This window comes from Mauremys reevesii, linkage group 1 (genome assembly GCF_016161935.1).
Source record: "Mauremys reevesii isolate NIE-2019 linkage group 1, ASM1616193v1, whole genome shotgun sequence".
Classification (NCBI taxonomy): domain Eukaryota; kingdom Metazoa; phylum Chordata; order Testudines; family Geoemydidae; genus Mauremys; species Mauremys reevesii.
In genome coordinates, this window is record NC_052623.1 from 209,520,670 (window position 1) to 209,542,454 (window position 21,785).

The following is a 21,785-nucleotide window of genomic DNA, read 5'->3' on the forward strand; positions in this document are numbered from 1 at the left end:
CTGAACTTCCTGAATGCAGTGAGTATGCATCTCAGTATTGAACTGTTCCAGCCTAGAGAGGTTATCGTAGTAGAGGGCTCCTATGGAGGTAGGATGAACTTACTTGAATATGAGAGAGTCCTCGTAGAGAGCAAGTCCATGACAAAAGAATTGAAGGCTGGAGATTACTTTGGAGGTTTTTCTGCCTGTTTTGATAATAGTTTTCCTAGCGTTAGTCTAGAGCAAACGAGACACCCAAATTCTGCCCAATCAGTGGCCATGTTTTCAATTTATCAGAAGCCCAAGGGAAGCAGCTAATATGCAGGCACACCTTCATTTTAAAATAGAGATGCTGCCGTCTGAGATTTCTGCCTATAATATTCCATTTCAAACAGAAAGGCTTTACTCTTGGATCATGGTGCATTGCAATGCTGGGACCAGTATTCTGAGGTCTACAACCCCCACATGAGGACGTCTTTGGGCCATAATGTAGGTCTCCTCATCTGCCTTTGCCCTGCAATGGGGCAGAGACTGCTTGGCCTCATTACTTATTGACCCTAGAATCCTAAATAGATGCACATAGGTCGCTACATTGCTCTGGGCAGAGAAAACAGTCTTGAGCTTAAAGGGGCAATGTCAACTGAAATCTAGTAAATTACAAAATAATTAGTTAGAGGAAGTTTTAGGTTTTATTCTTGTCCCTGAATCCCTTGGTCAATTATTGTGATTTTTTAGTTTCAGCAAAAATGGTTCAGCCATTCCACGAATGGGATTTGGGAAAATATGTTGCTTTGCCCATGTTAACAAAATCATTGTAAGAACCTTTTTTTTTTAGACACTTTAACATCTTCATGCTTTGGAGCAGGGACTTGAAATTTGGCAAGAGAGGTCACCCTAGTGTCAGGGATGTGCCTTCGCTGGACCCATGAAAACTGATCCAAATTTGGCCAAGTTTTGAGCCTTCTGAAAAACTGCAATTTGCATATGGTCAGTAGAGACTTGTTAGAGTTTGGCTGCTACATTGATTCCTTCTCCACTGAGCTGCTTCAGCCTCTCACAGCCCCTAGTGCCTACCAGACTGCACATGCACCATCCCCACAATGCTACTCAGCATGCTCCATCCCAGGGCTGCATGTGTGGGCTGAGCAGGACTTTCCCTGTAGTTACTGCTCCAGATTGCTGTTGTGCCAGGTACAGAACTGAGAACAGGGAGAACCTTAACTCCTTCCTCACATCTTTCTGTGCAGAGCTCTTCCTGTTTAAGGAGTGTGCTGGGAGTATGACTGTCACAGCTCTCACCATGTGCCGTTTGTTCTCACTGTCTGGTGATGAATTGAAGGAGTTGCTGGAGGCATATCCAGAGATAGGAGAGGAGATTACAAAGTGCACCATCCATAACTGTGAAAGCCTGATTGGTGAGTCCTGTGTCTGAGCTCCCTGTCAATAGAAACAGGGGAAGGAAATAGTGTTAGGGCCCATCTGTCTGTCTATTGCCCCCCACCTTTTTGGTGGGGAGTAACTCCTTAAGGGTGCTAGATTCCAATGGGTCAATACGTTTTACAAGGGTGAGCTGTGTAGCTTTCCCACTCCAACACTGGGCCTTCAGGCTCCAGCACCTCTATCTCACCATGAGCTCTCACAGCACGTCCATCTTAGGCCATCTCTACACTAACATTTATGTTGGCAAAACGTATGTTGTTCAGGGGTTTGAAAAAACACACCCCTGAGAGACATAAATTTTGCTGGCATGAGCGGTAGTGTGCGCATAGCTACCGCCACTCATTGAGCTGGTTTTATGATGTCAATAGGAGAGCTCTCTCGCATCGGCATAGAGTGGCTACACGAGCGATCTTACAGCAGCGCAGCTACATCAGTTTGCTCAGTACAGGACTACCACTCCCATCAGCCCAGTTCCCACAGCCCTTCCCTTTCCTCTGGCCAGGTAAGGGGAAAGGTCCTGAGCCAGAAGTGGCCAGGCTCTGTTTGGAGGGGTAGCGCATGGCAAGGGGAGCTGCAGGGAAGCTGAAGCAGCAATCGCATGGGAGCAGGAGAGAGGCTGGAGAAAGGAACGAATGCAGAGCCACATGGGAAACAGGCTGTGACTGCTGCACATCACAGCTAGGTGCAGCTCAGTATGGGATTTATGGGGGAGCAGCAGCAGCTTGTCAGGGAGCCAGTGCCGTGGGGCCTGGTGAAAGGTACTAATTGAGCCTGGCTTGGAAATCTGCAAAATTCCAATTTGCTTTGAACAGAGACCGAACTCGATAGGGCACCCAAGCAGTAGCCCTGAAGAGCCCTGACTCTCAGCTGGACTGCCGCAGGGATCCAAACAGGAACCGCTGTTGCACATTTAGAACAGTAACTGTTCAAGCCTCTGTACCTAGGGTATTTGTAACCTTTCCCACCAGCCCTAGTAAAATAACCTTTCCCTTAGCCATGTCTCAGAGTGGCTATTGGGACCCACCCGCCTACAAGGCCTAGCTGCCGAAGCATCTACTGTGCTTGCCTCTGAGTTGCGGTACACCTGGCAAGCTATTGGCACCCTAAGGATTTGGTGTACTCAGGCACAGAACCTCAGCAGTAATTACACATGCTCCTGAGAGAGGCTTTACCTTCTCTGGGACCAATGCAACCCAGCAAGTATCTGCAGCAACAAAGATACCTTTTCAAAACAAGGCAGCATTTATTAGTCAACTGGAAATCAGCACCGGAGAAAACTTTAGGTTTGCATGGAGAAGCAAATGTTAAGACAGAGTGCATGCTGGCAGACACAATTGCCCCCTTATTCCACGTCTTTCTCAAATCCATTCTGTCTCCCTGGCTTTATGGGTTACGGGTGCTACAGCGGCACAGCTGCAGTGCTTCAATTATGCCGCTGTGGTACTGTAGTGTAGATGCTTCCTACATCGATGGAAGGGGTCTTTCCATTGTTGTAGGTAATCCACCTCCCCAAGTGGCAGTAGCTAGGTCAACAGAAGAATGTTTCCCTCAACCTAGCTACCTTCACTTGGGGAGGTTGAGCTTCTACAGTGACAGAAACACCCTTCTGTCTCTGGTATCAGAGGGGTAGCCATGTTAGTCTGGATCTGTAAAAGCAGCAAAGAGTCCTGTGGCACCTTATAGACTAACATATGTATTGGAGCATGAGCTTTCGTGAGTGAATACCCACTTCTGTCTCTGTACTCTGCACTTACACGGTGGGGCTGACAGTGGCATAGCTATGCTGCTGTAGCCTCTGTCGAGTGTAGGAATGGTCTGAGGCACACACATGGATTCTAAATGTATTCCTAAAAGTTCCCACATTCATCATTCCATTCAGGCTACAGGTACAACTATATTCAGTAACCAGTGTGTGACACATTCATTTGAACCAGTTACAACAAACACAGCTGAATTTTGCCCACACAGCAGCTATTTCACAACACAAACATGTGCCAGACAACTTTGTGCATCCCGCCAACCATGGTGCCAGGCCACATTTCTTTTAGTGCATTCTGGGATATCTGGGCAGCTAGCATATAGTGCCTCGCCAGGGGATAGAATTACCAGAGGACATGCTTGCAGAGCAGAACCAACATCACAGAATGCTAGAAGTGGGAAAGGCCAAACTGTTTACACGGGCATGGCTGGGGGTCCCATCTACACTATAAAACAATGTGCTGAACTGGTTACATGCAGACAGTTGTGTATCCTCCTAGGTTACTAACATGGTGAAACACTTAGCTCCTATGGTTGCTGAGTATTAACTCTGTTGTGTGACAGAGCTGAGTGGTTACAACTTCTGTTAAAAGCTGTCATGCCAAAACGGGCTTTGTGTTTTTAACTGAAGGCATTGCATGTGACTGCCCTGGAAGCAGCTGGCTGTACAGAAGAAAGTTTTGCTGTCATCAGTAGTTTCTATAACTTAGCATTGGCTAAGTCAGCACACGGTTCACAGTTCCTCTAAATAGAGAAATGGACACAGGAAATCCGTTGGTTTTCCCCCTTTAATGTCTTGAAAGAATAAGAGTTTCAGGCTTCTGCAACTCTTCTGGTAAGGGCAGGAGCTGTGAAGTGAATTAACCGCAAAGTGATCAGACAGCTGTGGTGCCTATTCATTTTACCATTGCATTAAATGAGCATGTACACCAGAAGACTGATTTTTCCCCCGGGTACTGTACTAACTCAGCAACATTTTTTCCTCTGGACTCAACACTAATTCTTGTCTTGTAAGATAAGCAGAGTCAGACCCGGTCAGTTTTTAAAAGGGAGACTTCCATATAAAACCCCAGGTAACACAGAAATTGTTGTTGGTGAGGCCAGGGATGGCAACCTTCCCCCTGAGTACTAATCTAATGGTCCTAATTGATGATCTTTGATTAGTGGTCCCAAAGAAGGCAAAAGGTCCCTGCCAATAAAATAGGGAATGGTCCTTTCAGAACCTAAACTCATGGTTCCTGGGTAAAGATCACCAGAGTTAAGTATATAAACCCATTTTATAGCCTGTGATACCATTTGTGTCCTTGTCCATTTTTAACTTAAATCTTAATTAGATGCATTCTGCTGTAAACCAGGCAGTGCTTTTACAGAACTGTGATCTAAAGTGGCTCTGAGGGTTATGGTTCAAGGTTGCCATCTGCCAGCTGAAAAGAGGGATAATTCCAGGTCCTGTTCTTTATTTCTCTTGTTAGATTTATCTGTTTTCCCATTATGGATTCCACACCAGATGATTTTATTCTACCAGTTACAATATCACGGCTAGTAGCAATACTGGGGCTGGTTTCACTGCTAGTAGCAATCTTGGCATGTGTATGTGAAGGGTGTCAAACCAGATTGATTTGATGCACGTTGTTTAACACACAGCAAGTGACCTGCACTAATAGCATGCACATGGGATGGCTGTGCCTCTTTCAGTTTGCATTGTTGTGTTCACATGGTAGCAGCTTGCTGCTTAGAGAGTATCCTGTGGTCCTTTGCTTCACTGCTGTGCACTATACATTCTGGGATTTTTCTCACTCTGCATTGTGGGATGCGTAGCAGAAGCCAGGAGTGTTCACATTTTTAAAAATCCCATGTTTCCGCTGTCTCCACCCCATGCTTCCTTTCTAGGCAGACTAACAACATTTTTGAATTGCTGTTGGTCAACATGGACCCAGCAGTGCCCCACAGCACTGTGTTGGCAACCACAAATACGCTGAGGCTGCTTGGGCTATATTTCAACACTCAAAGTCGGATGAAATTCAGCATTGGACTTCACCCGACACACCACCAAGCAGATGACATTGTAGTAGAATGACCAAATAGCAAGTGTGAAAAATCAGGACAGGGGGTCGGAGGGTAATAGGCACCTATATAAGAAAAAGCCCCAATATCGGGACTGTCCCTATAAAATCGGGACATCTGGTCGCCCTACACTGTCATGGCAGCAACTCTTCCAGCAGCTTCAGTGGAAGGACAAGGACAAGGAAGAAGAGGAGAACACCAAGCAACTGATACTAGAGGAGCGGTTCCTGGATGAACTACACGGTGTTCAGTGTTGTTCTTCTTCAAGTGATTACACGTCTGTTCCACGGTCAATGCGTGCTCGCCTAGTGCAGTTATTAGATATTTTTCCCTCAGCAGTACCCATCACGGCAGCGTGAGTGTCCTCTACTGCCTCACACCACTGCATGCAGATATAAAGGCAGAGCCACCCCGTTCCCCCTCAGTTCCTTCCTACCACCCATGATGTTGGAGCTGCTATCCTTGCATTTGCAGTCCCACCCTCTTTGGTGTAGTACCTGTTCTATTAGTTTTAGCCTCTGTGACAAAGTTCCTCCTCTGCCTTGGTGGGTCCTGCGCTTATTGGTGGATTTGCTTGCCTCAGAGATTCACGGCAGCCCTCAGTTCGGCCACTTGCCATTCACTCAGTTAACCTCATCACTGGCCAGCATGGGGAAAAGGAAGAGAACAGTCTTTGCAGACCCCGCTAGTGGGTCGGGGGACAGGCCAGAGACCTTCCCCTCTGGTGGGACCCACAGTCCAGGTCAACTCCTCTTATATCCAATGGAGGGGAGGCGGATGGGGGGAATCCAGGCCCGCCTTCTACTCTGGGTTCCAGCCCAGGGCCCTGTGGATTGCAGCTGTCTATAGTACCTCCTGTAACAGCTGCGTGACAGCTACAACTCCCTAGGCTACTTCTCCATGGCCTCCTCCCAACACCTTCTTTATCCTCACCACAGGACTTTCCTCCTGATGTCTGATAACGCTTGTACTCCTCAGTCCTCCAGCCCTACACCTTCTCACTCTCAGCTCCTTGCGTGCCTCTTGCTCCCAGCTCCTCGCATGCACCTTACTAACTGAAGTGAGGTCCTTTTTAATCTGGGTGCCATGATTAGCCTGCCTGTCCTAATTGATTCTAACAGCTTCTTAATTGGATCCAGGTATCCTAATTAGCCTGCGTGCCATAATTGGTTCCAGCAACTTCCTGATTGTTCTGGAACAGCCCATTATCTTACTCAGGGAAAAGGGACCTGCTTAATCTGGGGCTAATGTATCTACCATCTATCACTCTTCTGTAGCCTACTGGCCTGACCCTGTCACACCTTGTTTAGAGTTTTTGTACATAATTTAAGATATGAGATTAAGTTTAGATTAGTACTTAGTAGCATTGATTCGCCAGTTCCCATTTTGGTACCAGTACCAAACTCATGCCTCGTTCTCTAGGCTTCAGGTCTTGTCACTCATGTAACAAGTCCATGCCAGTGAGTGACCCACACCCCAGCTGCCTAAGTGTGAGGCAGATGTGAGTGACAAATGTCACGTTTGTAGGGGATTCAAACCTCTCTCAAAGACAGTGTAGCCATACTCAAGTATCTGTGCTCCTCCCACCATCACAGCCTTCCCATTTAGAGCAGGTACCGAGCACATCCACGGCTGTTAGGAGTGCTCCTCCTGATTTGACAGAGTCGAGAGGCAGATCTTCATCGCCAGAACTGAAGAAAAAGCAACATAAGTCTCCTAAAGCTGAGTATTGGAGTCTTCGAAATCTTTGGTGAGAACACCGAGTGGAGACAAGGACACGAAGTGCACTCAACGAAGAGGCACTCCCAGGCACCATCCTTAAAAGCCAATGGGGGTGGTTGACTCTGGAGCCTAGGACGGGCCCATTGACACCGATCCCTGAAATACCTATTGCAGCAGCAGCACAGCTTTTGGTACCGCAGAGCCAAGAGCCTTTTCCAGTACCGTCTATGCCCAAAGCTTATGAAGCAGCTCAGGTATTGTTGAAACTGTCACTACCAGTTTCCCCAGCTATTCAAGACTCTTACCCAGTACTGGGCTCTAATATACATGTTTCAACTTTTCCAGCCCCAGCCTCAATGTACCATTCGGTATCGGCAGCAGTACCGTTAGTGCACCTCTCAAAACGTCTCCCTTTAGATGGAAGCTAGCAATGATCTTGCTGGTACCTCCATCTCCAGGCTCAGAACTGATCTGACAGAGTCAGCTCCCCCTTCATTAGAGGAGGCAGATCTTGGGGGTGGGTGAAGCTTTGCCTCAGGAAGGCTAGCTCCCTGTCCCGCCTCTTCTGTCCATGGCCCCACCCACACTCCACCCCTGCTCCACCTGTCCCTCCTCTCCTCCACACCCCTTCTTCCTCTGTGGCCCTGCCACCTGCCGGGATGCGGCAAGCGGCTGGCAGAGGTGGGGATTCCTGGGGGAGGAGGTGGAGGAGAGGAGGCACGTGGTGGGTGGGGCAGCCTTGAGGGATGGAAGAGAGGAGAGATGTGGGCGGCGGAGGCTTCACGGGGAGGGGGTTGAGTGGAGGAGAGCAGACTCAGCAACGCAGCGGCGGGTGGTGGAGGCCTCAGGGAAGGGGCAGAGCAGGAAAGGGAAGAGGCAGAATGCAGGCAAGTTCACCATGGCCCCAGGTGTCTGGCAGCAAGTCAGAGGCAGCGGCGAGTGGCCTGTTATACTCACCACCCATGAGCAGATGCCTTATAAGATTTCAAGTTTGACCTTGATAAGTTCAACAGACCCTGTCATGTTCTTTTGTACCAGAAATGGACTGGCTAAAGAACTTGCATACTAATGTGTACCTGCTGCCTAGACGTACATCATTAGATCCTTTAATGCTCTGCTGGGCATAGCTGAGGTGGTTAAATAAGGTCTTTTGCACTCAGTGCCACCTAGTGGCTGAACAATGTAATGCAGTTTATCGTTCCACTACAGCCCCCCTGGGTGCCTGTCCACTGTGGTACCAGCCACAGACTCAGAATTCCAAAGACCAATGGCCCGGCATAACTGAGGCCCACCATCATATCAATGGCCCTTTTGGAATCCGTGGGGTTTCCCTCCACCATCTAAAGCATCTCCGCTCCCTTCCCACCCTTCTACTTCAGCAAGGTGTTGGGAGCATTTACAACATGGGTCACTATCTGCCCACCCCCGGTTCTGGAACTGGTCCTGTGCACAGGGGGGGTTGTGCTCTGTATTCTCCTGTGGAGAAATTGGAGGAGGGTCCTCCTCAAACAGCTCTTGGCTGCTTCATTGCCTGGTGAGGCAGGGATAACAGAGTCTGCTTCTCCTCCCCCTGATGAAGATGATGATTATAGAGCTCATCAGGACTTGTTGATCAGGGTGGCTGCAGCTCTGGATATCCAAGTGGAAGAGGTGCAGAAAAAGTCACACAGACTGGTGGACACTTTGGCTTCAATGGGACTCTTTAGGGTAGCCCTCCCTATTAATGAGGCTATCCTGGAGCCTGTCAGTGCCCTATGGCAAACCCCATCTTCCCTGCTTCCCACTGCACAAACGGTAGAGAGAAATATTGCATCCCTTCGCAAACATTCAGACATTTTTATAACCCTCCTCCTCCAGGCTTCCTGGTAGTCTCTGCTACTAACGAAAAGGAGAGGGAAAGACACCAAGCCTCAACACCAAAACAGAAGGAAGCAAAGAAGCTGGACCTATTCCAAATGAGGCTTTATTCCACAGGAGGTTTACAGGTTAGAATCGTGAACCTCCAGACTCCGTTGGTGGTACAGTTTTAGCCTGTGGGATAATGTCTTGAAACTTAAGGACAGGCTTCCAGATGAGGTAAAGTAGGAGTGCACTTCTTTGGTGGAGGAGGGCAAATTAGTTGCCAGAATGGCCTTGCAGGCAAGTCTAGATAAAGTGAACTGTGTTTCTCAACCTCTGACTTCCGCCATCACTATGCAGTACTCGTCCTGGCTGCAGTTGTCCGATATTCCCCCTGAGGTTCAACAAACCATCCAAGACTTCCCATTTGAAGGCCCCTCAATCTTTTCTGAAAAGGCTGATGAGAGGCTACATAGTCTTAAAGATACAAGGGCAACCCTTAAGTCTCTGGGGATTTATACATCAGTGACAAAAAGAAGACTTTCCACCTGTAGCAGTGCCAGCAGTTTTCACTTTTCATGCCTCGTACCCAGGACCTGTGCAGAAACAGGAGAAGAAGTTATAAGAGGCATCCTCCTCATCTTCTGCAGCTGCCAGTTCATCTAGGGAAGCTGGGCTCTCTAAACAAACATTTGGACCTGTTCATCAAGAGCAGCCTACCTCTCCCCAGGGTAACATCTTCCGCCCCTCCCCCACTATTTGCTATCCAACTGTCTTACTTCCTAAATGTTTGGTCCTTCATCACCATGGATCAGTGGGTCTTAAGCATGGCGGAATTGGGATACACTCTTCAATTTGTTTCTATCCCTCTTCCCCATCCCTCTTTAGGGACCACTTTCAAAAACAGGTGCTATTTCAGGAGGACCAATCTCTCCTCATGGGGGCCATGTTGCTCAGGGGGAAGGGATTTTATTCCCAATACTTCCTAATCCCAAAAGCAAAGTAGTGGGTGGGTGGGGCATCCTCAGGTCTACTTTATATCTCAGAGAGTTCCTAAAGAAAATAACATTCTGAATGGTCCCTCTAGCTTCTATTATCACTTCCCTTGATCCTGAGGACTGATATGATGCCCTCAACTTAAAAGATCCTTATTATCATGTGGCAAATCACCAGAGCCACCAAAAATTCCTCAGGTTCATGGTCAATGGATCTCACTACCAATTCACAGTGCTGCGCCTTGGCTTGTCGGCCTCTCCTTGCATGTTTATGAAGTCCATAGCTGGTAACAACGTTTCTGCAAAAGTCAGGAGTCCACATATTCGCTTACCTAGATGATTGACCAGTAAGAGGCTGGTCCATCATGGCCACCATACAGTCCACTTTCAGTGCTCTAGGGCTTCTAATGAATATGGTGAACTATACCCTACTCCTGTAGAGACAATAGAATGTATTGGGGCAGCCCTGGACTCTACAAAGGCCTGGGCTTTCCTGCCAGGGTTAAGATTCCAAGCAATGCAGGTCATTGCTCTAGATCTAAACGCACATTCTGTCACTACAGTATGAAATTGCCTCAAACTTCTACAGCACACGGTAGCATGCGCTTAGATAGTACAGCATGCCAGGCTGCACTTCAGGGAGTTACAAGGCTAGCTAGCTTTGGTGTATTCACCAGCTCATATCATATAGACATGGTGGTTCAAGTGACAGTTCAAGTCTTGTCCTCCCTGGACTGGTGGACAGAACTCTCGAATGTTTGCGAGGGAGTCCCCTTTGGTGCTGTACAACAGATACTCACCCCTGTCACAGATACATTGGATCTAGGCTGGGGAGCTCACTTAGGTCCTTAACAGGCACAAGGTCTTTGGTCTATTCAAGCTCTAAAGCTCCATATAAATGTAAGGGAGCTTCAGGCCATCCGTTTGGCTTGTATGGTGTTCCTTCCACATATCAAGGGGCAGAATGTGTTGGTGCTTACAGACAACACAGCAGCCATCTTCTGTGTAAACAAATGGGGGGCCCACTTGACAAAGTTATGCCAAGGGGCATTTCTGCTTTGGAATTTCTGCGTCACCAGTTCCATCATCCTGAGAGCTGCTTACCACCCAGGGGCTCAGAATGCTCTGGTAGATCACTTAATCAGGTCATTCACAAGTCACCACGAGTTGTCTCTTCATCCAGATGTAACCACGTCCATTTTCCAGCTGTAAGGAACTCCCCAAGTGAACCTGTTTGCAAAACGAGCATACAAAAATGTTATCTGTTTTGTTCCTGAGCAGGCCACAGCCCAGGTTCATTGACAGATGCCTTTCTGCCACTCTGGTCAAAGACCCTGCTGTATGCCTTCCCTCCAACTCCACTCCTGCCCCAAGTCTTGTCCAAAGTCAAACAAGACTGCGCTCACCTTATACTAATGGCGCCGGCATGACCCCATCAACATTCTTGACTTTATTAACCCTATCGGTCAGACTTTCACTGTCATTCCCACAGGTCGTTTATGTGATCTCCCAGAACCATGGCTGCCTCCTTCATCCCAATATGCAGGCCCTCCACCTGACAGCCTGGATGCTTTCTGGCCAACATCCTTGGAAGGAGGTTGTTCTAAGGACGTTCAAGAAGCTCTAAATAGTAGAAAGCCTTCAGCTAAGTCTATTTACCTTGCTAAATGGACAAGTGTAATGGGGCTTCTGCCCCACACTGGCCTGTAAGGGGTTAATGGAGTCCTAGGAAGGCTGCGCAGAAAACAGCCAATAGGAGAGGGGCTGTGAGGAGCAGCCCATTAGGGCTGGGCAGGCCTATATAAGAAGAGCTGCAGGGCAGAGCAGGCTCAGTTGCTCCGTGGAGCTTGAGGAGGGAGGACTGGCTGCCTTGCAGGAGGAAGAAAGCTAGCACCCTGAACAGATCAATGTTGGGCAGGATCAGGGGAATGAGAGCGAACTCCTGGCTTTATGCTAAGACTGGCAAGGTGAGGCCCTGAGATAAGGGTGAAGAAGGTACTAGGGCCACGGGGAAGTGGACCAGGGAAAGATACTGAGAGATTAGATCTACAGGGTTCCTGGACCAGGACCTGGAGTAGTGGGTGGGCGCAGGTCATCCCCCCCCACTTACCACTGAGGAAGTGTCTGGATCATTGGACTGTGATACTGCCCCCCAGAAAGGAGGAGCACAGAGTGTGGCACAGCTGGAGGGCTGTGTCCTGAAGAGGACGCTGCAGTCCTTGAAGTGACACATGTCCAGGAGCAGAAGGGATAGCACGTGAGACACCACCTCCAATAGAAAATTGAAAAACAGCCAGGGCAATAGTGTCAGGCATGCCAGTTGCTCTTACCTTGAATGCCAGGCCAGAAAATATGCAGCTGGACATCCTGCTATTAAGCCATGCAGGGGAGTTGGGATGGATTGTTAGCAGTGAAGTCTTGTTCCTGGGTGGAGAGAGTGGAACATTGTGTCAGTCCTTATTTTACCTTGTGTCCTGCCTAGATGCTTTTGTAAAACCCTCTGAATTATTTAAAATTTATGAATTTTCTGTGTAAAATGCATTGATGACTATGAAAGAATTTTTAATTGTTTCTCTTATTAAACAGTCTATTATGTAGCTGTCAGAAAGAAACAATAATGAAGCAAAAATTCAAAGTGACGCAGAGCAGTGGAGGGTAGAACACAACAAGAGGAGTGGGGGGACTCAAGTCACAGGTGAGTATATGCCTGGATACTACCTCTTCTTGTTCTTGGGCCTTCTGGTGTTGACTGGCGAGACTCAATGTTATCAGAGACATTAGATGGCAGAAAAGAGCTGGGGTCCCAGGTCCAGTTGTTCTCACTGGCCTGAGCAGATCATTGTGGCTTTGTATTGCCTCCAGGAGTTACTTCTGCATCTCCCATTTCTACTGTTCCTAGGTTTCAACGTACATTCTCCCGAGGAGTTTGCTCTTTATCCTGCATTGGTCAGCATCCTGGCTGTGGCCCCTTGCAGGCATCTGCTTAACAATGTCCACAAAATAACTTTATTCCGTTTGTCTGGCCACAAGAGCTTCCTGCACTGCTGCTTCTCAGCAGATGATGATGAAGATCTAGGGTCTCAGGATGTCTCCAGGGGGCTGCTCAAGGTATGTTGGCTTCTGGAGTACTATTGCAGCAATGCTGATATACTAAAATCCAGGAGCAAATGGGCCAATTTTGGCTGCACTGCAGTTTTTAAATGAGGGAGGAGACTTCCAGTCAACTTGATACCGGAGCAGTTGAGGGCATGCAGGTAAGCAAACAGGTCACTAATGGTTGGCTGCAAAGCTGTGTGGGATAACAGTTGGAGGACTGCCAAAGCAGTGTGCAGCAGCTTTGCATGAACACAAACAATAAACTGAATTAACTCATGTCTCATCAAATTTAGTTCACTTTGAAACAGGATTCCAGAGTTTGTGATAAATATGGAGTTAATGTACTATAATGAATTGTATCATGTGTAAGCAAGCGTTAGCACAGTTACTAGTCCCATCGACTTAGTGTAGTTTAACCGCCCGGTGTAGACAAACTCTTGGTTTGCTTGAGTGTCTTAAAATCTGTCTCTTGATCATGTTTTGCAGAACTTGAAGTTATGCAACAGAATAAAACGTAACAGCCACGACAAACTGTAGGAGCTGAAGATGAAGAAGAGCCAAAAAGGAATAGTCAGTGTCTACAGATACAAAAGCCATTCCACTGCTGCTATGTCACAGATTTCAGCTGCCGGGATGTGTGAAGGAATGAACCAGTGCGTCTCACATCTCAAAGGTTTTTGAGATCTAGTCAGTCTCTGGGAAGAATTCTCTTCTGAGTTCAGCTCTGCAAGCTGATTATCCTCATGCATCTCTGTTGTATTTCTGCGTTTGTTCAGCACATGCAGATGTGTTATCCACTGGGCAATTTGGAGAGGAGAATTAAGCAATGAAGCAGAAAACAGAGCTATTTTTAAGCAGTTTCTTTCACCTCAAGTCAGGTCAGGTTCTAACTTACTATCTTCAAAATACCTAATCACTTTGCCTTTGACTTCTCTGCTGACATTTATATAGATGGACCCTATCGTCCTTTCAGTACTGAGCTAAGGATACAATTTTCAGAAGTGCCTAAGGGAGTTGGGGAGCCTAACTCCCATTTTCAAAAGTGATGTAAGTGTTTGAAAGTCAATGGGACTTAAGTTCCTAAGGGCCAGAGTTTTATAGGTATTTAAGCATCTAAAGATACAGATGGGTGCTTCCCAGGGAGTTAGGCGCCTCAGCACTTGTGAAAATCCCACTAAATGTCTATCTGTATCTTTAGGTGCCTGAATGCCTTTACAAAGCTCACCTCGACTCACTTTTGAAAAATGTACCCTAAATCTTCAACTCAGGCCCGTATCCAGATTATTTTGAGTTGAATTTTAAGTACCAGTGCCCAGTGTACTATTTCCTCTAATTATTGAGAGCTTGTTGAATTATATATAAGTATCAGTTTGACTGAACACATCCACTCGGGACCTTTAGCCAGCATTAGCTAAAATTTCCACTGGGGATCACCTAAAACCTTGGATTCTTCTAGATCTGGTCTCTGTGTTAGTTGTCCCAAATTCCTAGTCAGGATCACAAAGGGGATTTTTCTAGGACAATATAACAGAGGCAGAGCTTTTATTATGCTCTCACGTGATGCTATTTACACATCACAACAGTGGTGTTCCTTTCTGTTCTGTTTTTCTTCCACTCACCTATGACATCTGTCTCAATCCATCTCTATAGTAGAAACACAGAATTGAAGGACTACAGAGCAAAGTCAAAGCAGTTCAAGATAATTAGACTTCTTGTAGTGTTTTTGAAAAGCTTTCATGTTTTGTTGATGTTACTAGGATATTTTGATGGCTTTATTAGAGATAGACCCAAATTGCAAATATATACATCAAGATTTCTAAGACCCCATTGTTGGGTCACTATTGGGTTTTACTTTGGGCCCATTTCTAGCCTCATGTTACATATCATACAGTTGATCTGTTGTAATGACTGACAAGAAGGATACATTTCTGGAGCCCCTTTTCATATATTATATTTAATATTTATTAATAGTGTTTCCACCCTGCCCTCTGTTGTGCGAAGAACTTCAAGATCTTGACTCCAGTATTCGGTTTTCCCTATATATGGTTAACTCCACAAGGTTCATGTATGCAGGGGAGAAATCTTTTAGTCAAACTCTGCTGTATGGACTAGAGAACACCGAATTTTGCCAGGAACTTGTGTGAAGCTCTCAGAGCCACAGAAATAACTTTACTCAGAACTCCAAACTTTCCAGCGCGGTGGCCAGAGGGGTGAGAATGCTTGTTGCCTCTGTGTAATGGAAGGTGATGTGACTGAGATTAGTGCAGCTTCTGAAATGGATGTTTCACAGCATGTTCTATGTCATTCTATCTATAGTGTTACTAGAAACAAAAATATTTTGTATTGACTATAACTAATTCAAATAAAATATAATGTTTAAGTAAATATCAGAGTCCATCTAGATCCCTGACAGATCAACAGTAAAAATTAGCTCTTTGTAACTACATGAGTGAAAACTAACTAGATGAGTGAAAAGTGATGGGATGCCAATGTTGGGGGGCAGGGTTGTGTCTATCTAAATGGGGAGGTTACAGTATGTTTTGAGGCATGGTGGGGCTTAAGAATGAGTGAATTTAACATGGCTTGAAAGCATCAAGAAGAACCAGACCAATCTCTCCCTGTGAAGAGTGTCATACTGCAGAGAGGCCACATGGGCAACGGCAAGTACAAAAGGGATTGATGGGAAAACTAATAAGGTTGGCGAGAAGATAGGGATTGTGGCTGGATGGTAGTTCCCCCAAGTAGTTGATGCTTTCTCTCTCCAGAGCTCTTCTTCCGTGAGCACTCCAGTTGATAGTTTAACTAGTCAGAGACCATATGACAATTCAAGCAATGAACACAAGCCTGACAAAGTAACTTAAACACACACCCACTTTAATCTCAGAGAGCACACAAGAGTATTAAAGATCAATGGAAAAGCAACAAATACCTGAGTGCAATTCTCTCCACTCCTGATTTTGATCAGTGTTCTTCAGGGAGGCCAGGTCAGGCCCACTCTTCCTGCTGGGTCTTCTAGCTCTAGTAATGCTCTGGCTCTCCTTGCAGGTCACTATGTCATATTTAAAAGCAGCTTTTGACACCTTTTCCTCCTTCTCTTCTTACAGTGGGATTTTCCACGCTTCAGCCCTCCAGTGGGATTGCTGGCAGAGGGTCATTAAGAGTAAATGGCTCTGCTGGCAGCTCCCGTGGTCCCACCAGGATAGGCCTACTCAATGTTGATGACTCTTTGCTGGCCCTATTTCAGTATCCCAGAAACTGCTTCTGCTTCTGCCATAAAAAGGAACTTCTAATCCACACTGAAGATTAAATTCTTAAAAACATAACATAAGAACAGTCATACTGGGTCAAATCAATGGTCTATCTAGGCTGGAATCCTGTCTTCTGACAGTGGCCAGTACCAGATGCTTCAGAGGGAATGAACAGAACAGGACAATTTCAAGTGATCCATCCCTTGTTTTCCAGCCCCAGCCTCTGGCAGTTGGAGGTTTAGGGACACCTGGAGCCTGAGATTGCATCCCTGACCATCTGAGCTAATAGCCAATGATGGACCTATCCTCCATTAACCTATCTAATTTTTTTAACCTATTTATACATTTGGCCTTCACAGCATCCCATGACAATGATTTCCTCAAGTTGCCTGTGCAATGTGTGAAGAAGTACTTCCTTATGTTTGTTTTAATCCTGCTGCCTATGTCATTGGGTGACCCCTGGTTCTTGTGTTATGTGAAGGGGTAAATAACACTTCCCTATTTACTTTCTCCCCATGATTCATGCTTTTATAGATCTTTATCATATTCCCCTTGGTCATCTTTTTTCTAAGCTGAACAGTCTATCTTTTTAATCTCTTCTCACATAGAAGCTGTTCCATACACCTAATCATTTTTGTTGCCCTTCTCTGTACCTTTCCAATTCTACTATATTCTTTTTGAAATGGGGTAAATGCAATGGCTGGGGTGTGGGTGGTCAGGCCTAGTGGTCAGAGCTTGAGACAGCATCTGGTGCCAAGCCAGGGGTCAGAGCCAGAGACAGCATCAGGGCAAAGGAACAGGAGTGGGGACCTGGATTAAAGCACTTCAGTGCACCATCCCTGGGGAAACTTTTGCCCCTTGGCTTCACAAATGTTATGCAGAGCACAGCAGACTGCTATGACAACGGGAATATTTTTCTCATTGAGGTCTAACCTGCCACAAAGGCAGCACCAGTGCCCTTTAATTTGCCAAAGGCACATTCAAGAGTCATTTTGCACCTGCTGAGCCTGTTGTTGAAGTGCTCCTTGCTGCTGTTAAGTTTTCCGGTGTAAGGCTTCATGAGCCATGGGAGCAAGGGGTAGGCTGGGTCTCCCAGGATCACAATTGGCATTTCTGCATCCCTAATTGTGTTCTTCTGATCTGGAAAGGAAGTCCACCCTAGCAGCTTTCTATTCAGGTCATTGTTCCTGAAGATGCATACGTCATGCACCTTCCCTGACCACCCCGCATTGATGTTGGTGAAACGACCCCAGTGATCCACCAGCACTTGCAATACCATAGAAAAGTAGCCCATTCTCTTGATGTACTTTGTCATAAGATGATCTGGGCCCAAAATGGGGGTATGCGTGCAGGGCCAGCTCTACAGTTTTTGCCGCCCCAAGCAGCACACCGAATTGCCGCCACAGGCGGTGGGGTCAGTCTGTGTGCCATTAGGGCAGCAGGCGCATTTCCGTGGCGGCAGCAATTCGGTGGCAGCTTCTATGTTTAGCTGAAGCCACAGCGGACAGCAAAACTTAGAAGCTACTGCCGAATTGCCGCCACCGCGGAAACGCGCGTGCTGCCCTAACGCACATGGACTGCTCCTGCCGTCCGCAGAGGCAATTCGGCGCGCTGCTTGGGGGCAAAACAACAGGAACTGCCACCCCTTGCAGATTGCCACCCCAAGCACCAGCTTGGAATGCTGGTGCCTGGAGCCGGCCCTGTATGCGTGTCATCTATTGCCCCACCACAGTTAGGGAGTCCCATTACTGAAAAGCCATACACTATTTCCCACACGTTGCCCAGCATCACAGTCCTTCGTAGCAGGAGGCAATTAATGACCCTGCACACTTGCATGACTGCAACCCCCAGGGTGGACTGCCCAACTGCAAACTGATTTGCAAATGACTGGTAGCAGTCTGGAGTTGCCAGCTTCCACACTATGATTGCCACTTGCTTCTCCACTATGAGGGCAGCTCTCATTCTGGTGTCCTTGTACCACTGGGTGGGGCAAACTCTGCACACAATTCCAGGCACATCCAAAAATTCTGCAGCCATTGCTCCTCATCCCACACCTGCATCATGATGCTATCCCACCATTCAGTGCTTGTTTCCTGAGCCCAGTACCAACAGTCCACCGTGTGCAGCTGCTCTGTGAATGCCGAAAGCAATCCTGAATTGTTTCTTTCTATGGCACACAGCAGGGCAGACACCACAGTGTCATTTGCAGATTTGCAGCTCATGAAATACTGTAGGGTCATTCACACTGTGTTCATAATGCTCATCACAAGACTGGAGAGCAGTGCAGGATCCATGTTTTCAGACAGAGATAGTGGGCACACAGTTTACAGGGACTGTTCAAAAGTGGCGCAAAGTGTGTCAGAAGCCCATAGAGTGATGGGACAGAGAAAACTGCATCATGGGACAGTGAGTCCGCTCTATGAGGCACTGCGGTCCTGTCCCAGAACTTCCAGCAGCAGATGGTGGAGAGTTGCACACTGGGATAGCTACCCACGGTGGACTGCTCTCTCTCTCGATGCAGGAGCACCAACTATGGATGTGCTTCACCATCACAATGAGCATTGTGTGGATGTGCAAAAAGCAGTTTAATTACAGCAGTAGATGATCTTCAGTGTAACTTAAATCAACAAAACTGAATAGTGCAGACATGGCCTTAAACATTTGACTTTTGTTTAATGAACTTTATCTTTATTTAATTAGATTTGTGTAACCACCTTCAGTTTTATTTTTGTTTGATTAGTATGTAAGTGATTTATCTTATAAACAATTAATATTATGCAAAGAAATATAAATTTAAACACATTATTTGTTTTATCAAACTTTCATTTATTGTTTTAAATTATTCCATAGGTTGTTTACCTCAATGGATAATTAATGTTATGCAAATGTCTCATTTGAACTGCTTAAATTTTGTGAATTAACTTATTTAATTCAAGTTGTTTCATAAACTTTAACTTTTAAAATTATTTTAGAGGTAATTTGCCTAATGAATAATTGATATTTACACTCGTAAATTAAAAGAGAACTAATATTTATCCTTTAAAATTACTGTGCAGCTAATTTACTTCATTGCCAATTAATATAATGCAAATATATTAGGGCTGTCAAGCGATTAAAAAATTAATCATGTGATTAATCGCACCTGTTAAATAATAATAGAATACCATTTATTTAAATATTTTTGGATGTTTTCTACATTTTCAAATCTATTGATTGCAATTATAACACAGAATACAAAGTTTACAGTGATCACTTTGTATTTATTTTTGATTACATGTATCTGCACTGTAAAAAACAACAAAAGAAATAGTATTTTTCAATTCATCTAATACAAGATTGTAGTGCAATCTCTTTATCATGAAAGTTGAACTTACAAATGTAGAATTATGTACAAAAAATAACTGCATTAAAAAATAAAACAATGTAAAACTTTAGAGCCTACAAGTCCACTCAGTCCTGCTTCTTGTTCAGCCAATCACTCAAACAAGTTTGTTTACATTTGCAGGAGATAATGCTGCCCCAGTTCTTGTTTACAATGTCACCTGAAAGTGAGAACAGGTTCTCATGGCACTGTTGTAGCCGGACATTTACATGCCAGATGCGCTAAAGATTCATATGTCCCTTCATGCTTCAACCACCATTCCAGGGGACATGCATCCATGCTGATGATGGGTTCTGCTCGATAACAATCTAAAGCAGTGCAGACCAATGCATATTCATTTTCATCATCTGAGTCAGATGTCACCAGCAGAAGGTTGATTTTCTTTTTTGGTGGTTCAGGTTCTGTAGTTTCCGCATCAGAGTGTTGCTCTTTTAAGACTCCTGCAAGCATGCTCCACACCTTGTCCCTCTCAGATTTTGGAAGGCACTTCAGATTCTTAAACCTTGGGTCGAGTGCTGTTCTTTATCTATCTTCAGAAATCTCACATTGGTACCTTCTTTGCATTTTGTGAAATCTGCAGTGAAAGTGTTCTTAAAATGAACATGTGCTGGGTCATCATCCGAGACTGCTATAACATGAAATATATGGCAGAATGCAGGTAAAACAGAGCAGGGGACATACAATTCCCCCGCAAGGAGTTCAGTCACAAATTTAATTAACGCAGTATTTTTTTTAATGAGCGTCATCAGCATGGAAGCATGTCTTCTGGAATGGTGGCCAAAGCATGAAGGAGCATACGAATGTTTAGCATATCTGGTACATAAATACCTTGCAATTCCAGCTAAAAAAGTGCCATGCAAATGTCTGCTCTCACTTTCTGGTGACATTGTAAGTAAGAAGAGGGCAGCATTATCTCTGTAAACATGAACAAATTTAGCAATTGGCTGAACAAGAAGTAGGACTGAATGGACTTGTAGGCTCTGAAGTTTTTCATTGTTTTGTTTTTGAGTGCAGTTATGTAACAAAAAAATCTACATTTGTAAATTGCACTTTCACAACAAAGATTGTACTACAGTTCTTGTATGAGGTGAATTGAAAAATACTATTTCTTTTGTTTATCATTTTTACAGTGTAGACTGTAGCGATGTCTTGGCCACCAAGTGACTTTCTGACAGAAAAGTCCTAAATTCCTCCCTTGCATCTTCAGGGAGTTTATCAGTCAATTTGGACATTGCATCCCAGTTTCTGAAGTCATATTTAGCTAAACAGCACCACTTGTTTGCTATGCACCTGTGGAGAGAGGAAGTGGAATAATATTTTTTCCTTAGCAAATTAAATCTCTTGGGCTCTCTTTGTTAGTTGATTTAATTCTCCCCTGACATGATCATTTATTGGTGGCAGTAAACACCAGGGATCTTGGGGCAGGGTGGGAATAAAAGCCCTCAAAGCCTCGCAGTGGATTGTGATATTGTTTGTCCACGCACTTAGATGTAGGAGCTAAAGAGGCTGGTGCATGTCATAATGTCTTTGCCGACTCCAGAAGAGTTTCATTAATGGGGTGGCTACCCTCCAAGGGACTTCTTTTGCACCAGTTCAGCTTGTATGCCCAAAGCTACAGCCATTCTCCTTAGCAGGTTTTGCTAGGATTTAAAATACTCTGGAAAAAGAGAGCAGGAATGTGGATTAATGAGTTGTCAGGCAAGGAGGCAACAGGTTTGCAGGATAGAATGGATCCTCCTGTGATATAACCGGCTCCTCTGAAAATGGTTCATCCTGCAGGACTGATTGCTCAGGGGGATCAATGTTTGCAAGTGCCCCCAGCCTAGGTGGCTCTGGAAACGGCTTTGTGGACCAGTCTGGCAGCCTTCACCTCAAGTGGGCCAGAGATCAAGAGTTGGGGGTTTGGGAAGCACTCCAGGTTTATAAAAGGGCCACTAGTGAAGGAAAGTGTAAGGCATGGGGTGGGTAGCCAGTGGGTACCAAGCCATGACTATCCATCTTTGCTGTATGAACAATCCCAGTCCCAGTGCGCTCTCCTGATGGGGTGGTCTAGAAGACTGGCTCAATTGGTTGCAGCTAGCAGAGAAAGGCCTGAGGATTTAAGATGTAAGAAATACTTTAAAATGTCCTGAATCTTAGCCTCTGCTGGCTGTATTCCCTGACCAGTGGACCAGATCAAAAAATGTTTCCACTTAGCTAAAGAAGTGGACCTAGTGGAGTACAGATGCTCCCCGGGTTATGCAAGACCCAACTTACGCAAAT

General features: G+C 45.7%; 2 long non-coding RNA genes across 2 annotated transcripts in view; one reads left to right on the forward strand and one right to left on the reverse strand.

Annotated features, from left to right (window-relative positions):
• On the forward strand, positions 1-15,096 carry LOC120370731. Its single transcript, XR_005583907.1, has 5 exons — positions 1-18; positions 8,821-8,948; positions 12,384-12,492; positions 12,697-12,905; positions 13,380-15,096. It is a non-coding gene; the product is annotated as an uncharacterized LOC120370731 (long non-coding RNA).
• Positions 8,913-21,785, reverse strand: part of LOC120370727 — a 22,130-nt gene continuing 9,257 nt past the window's right edge. Inside the window, exons 2-4 of the long non-coding RNA XR_005583904.1 lie at positions 12,128-12,221; positions 10,902-11,027; positions 8,913-9,398 (exon numbers count right to left, since the gene is read on the reverse strand). This is a non-coding gene — a long non-coding RNA (uncharacterized LOC120370727). The remainder of the gene's footprint in view (positions 9,399-10,901; positions 11,028-12,127; positions 12,222-21,785) is intronic.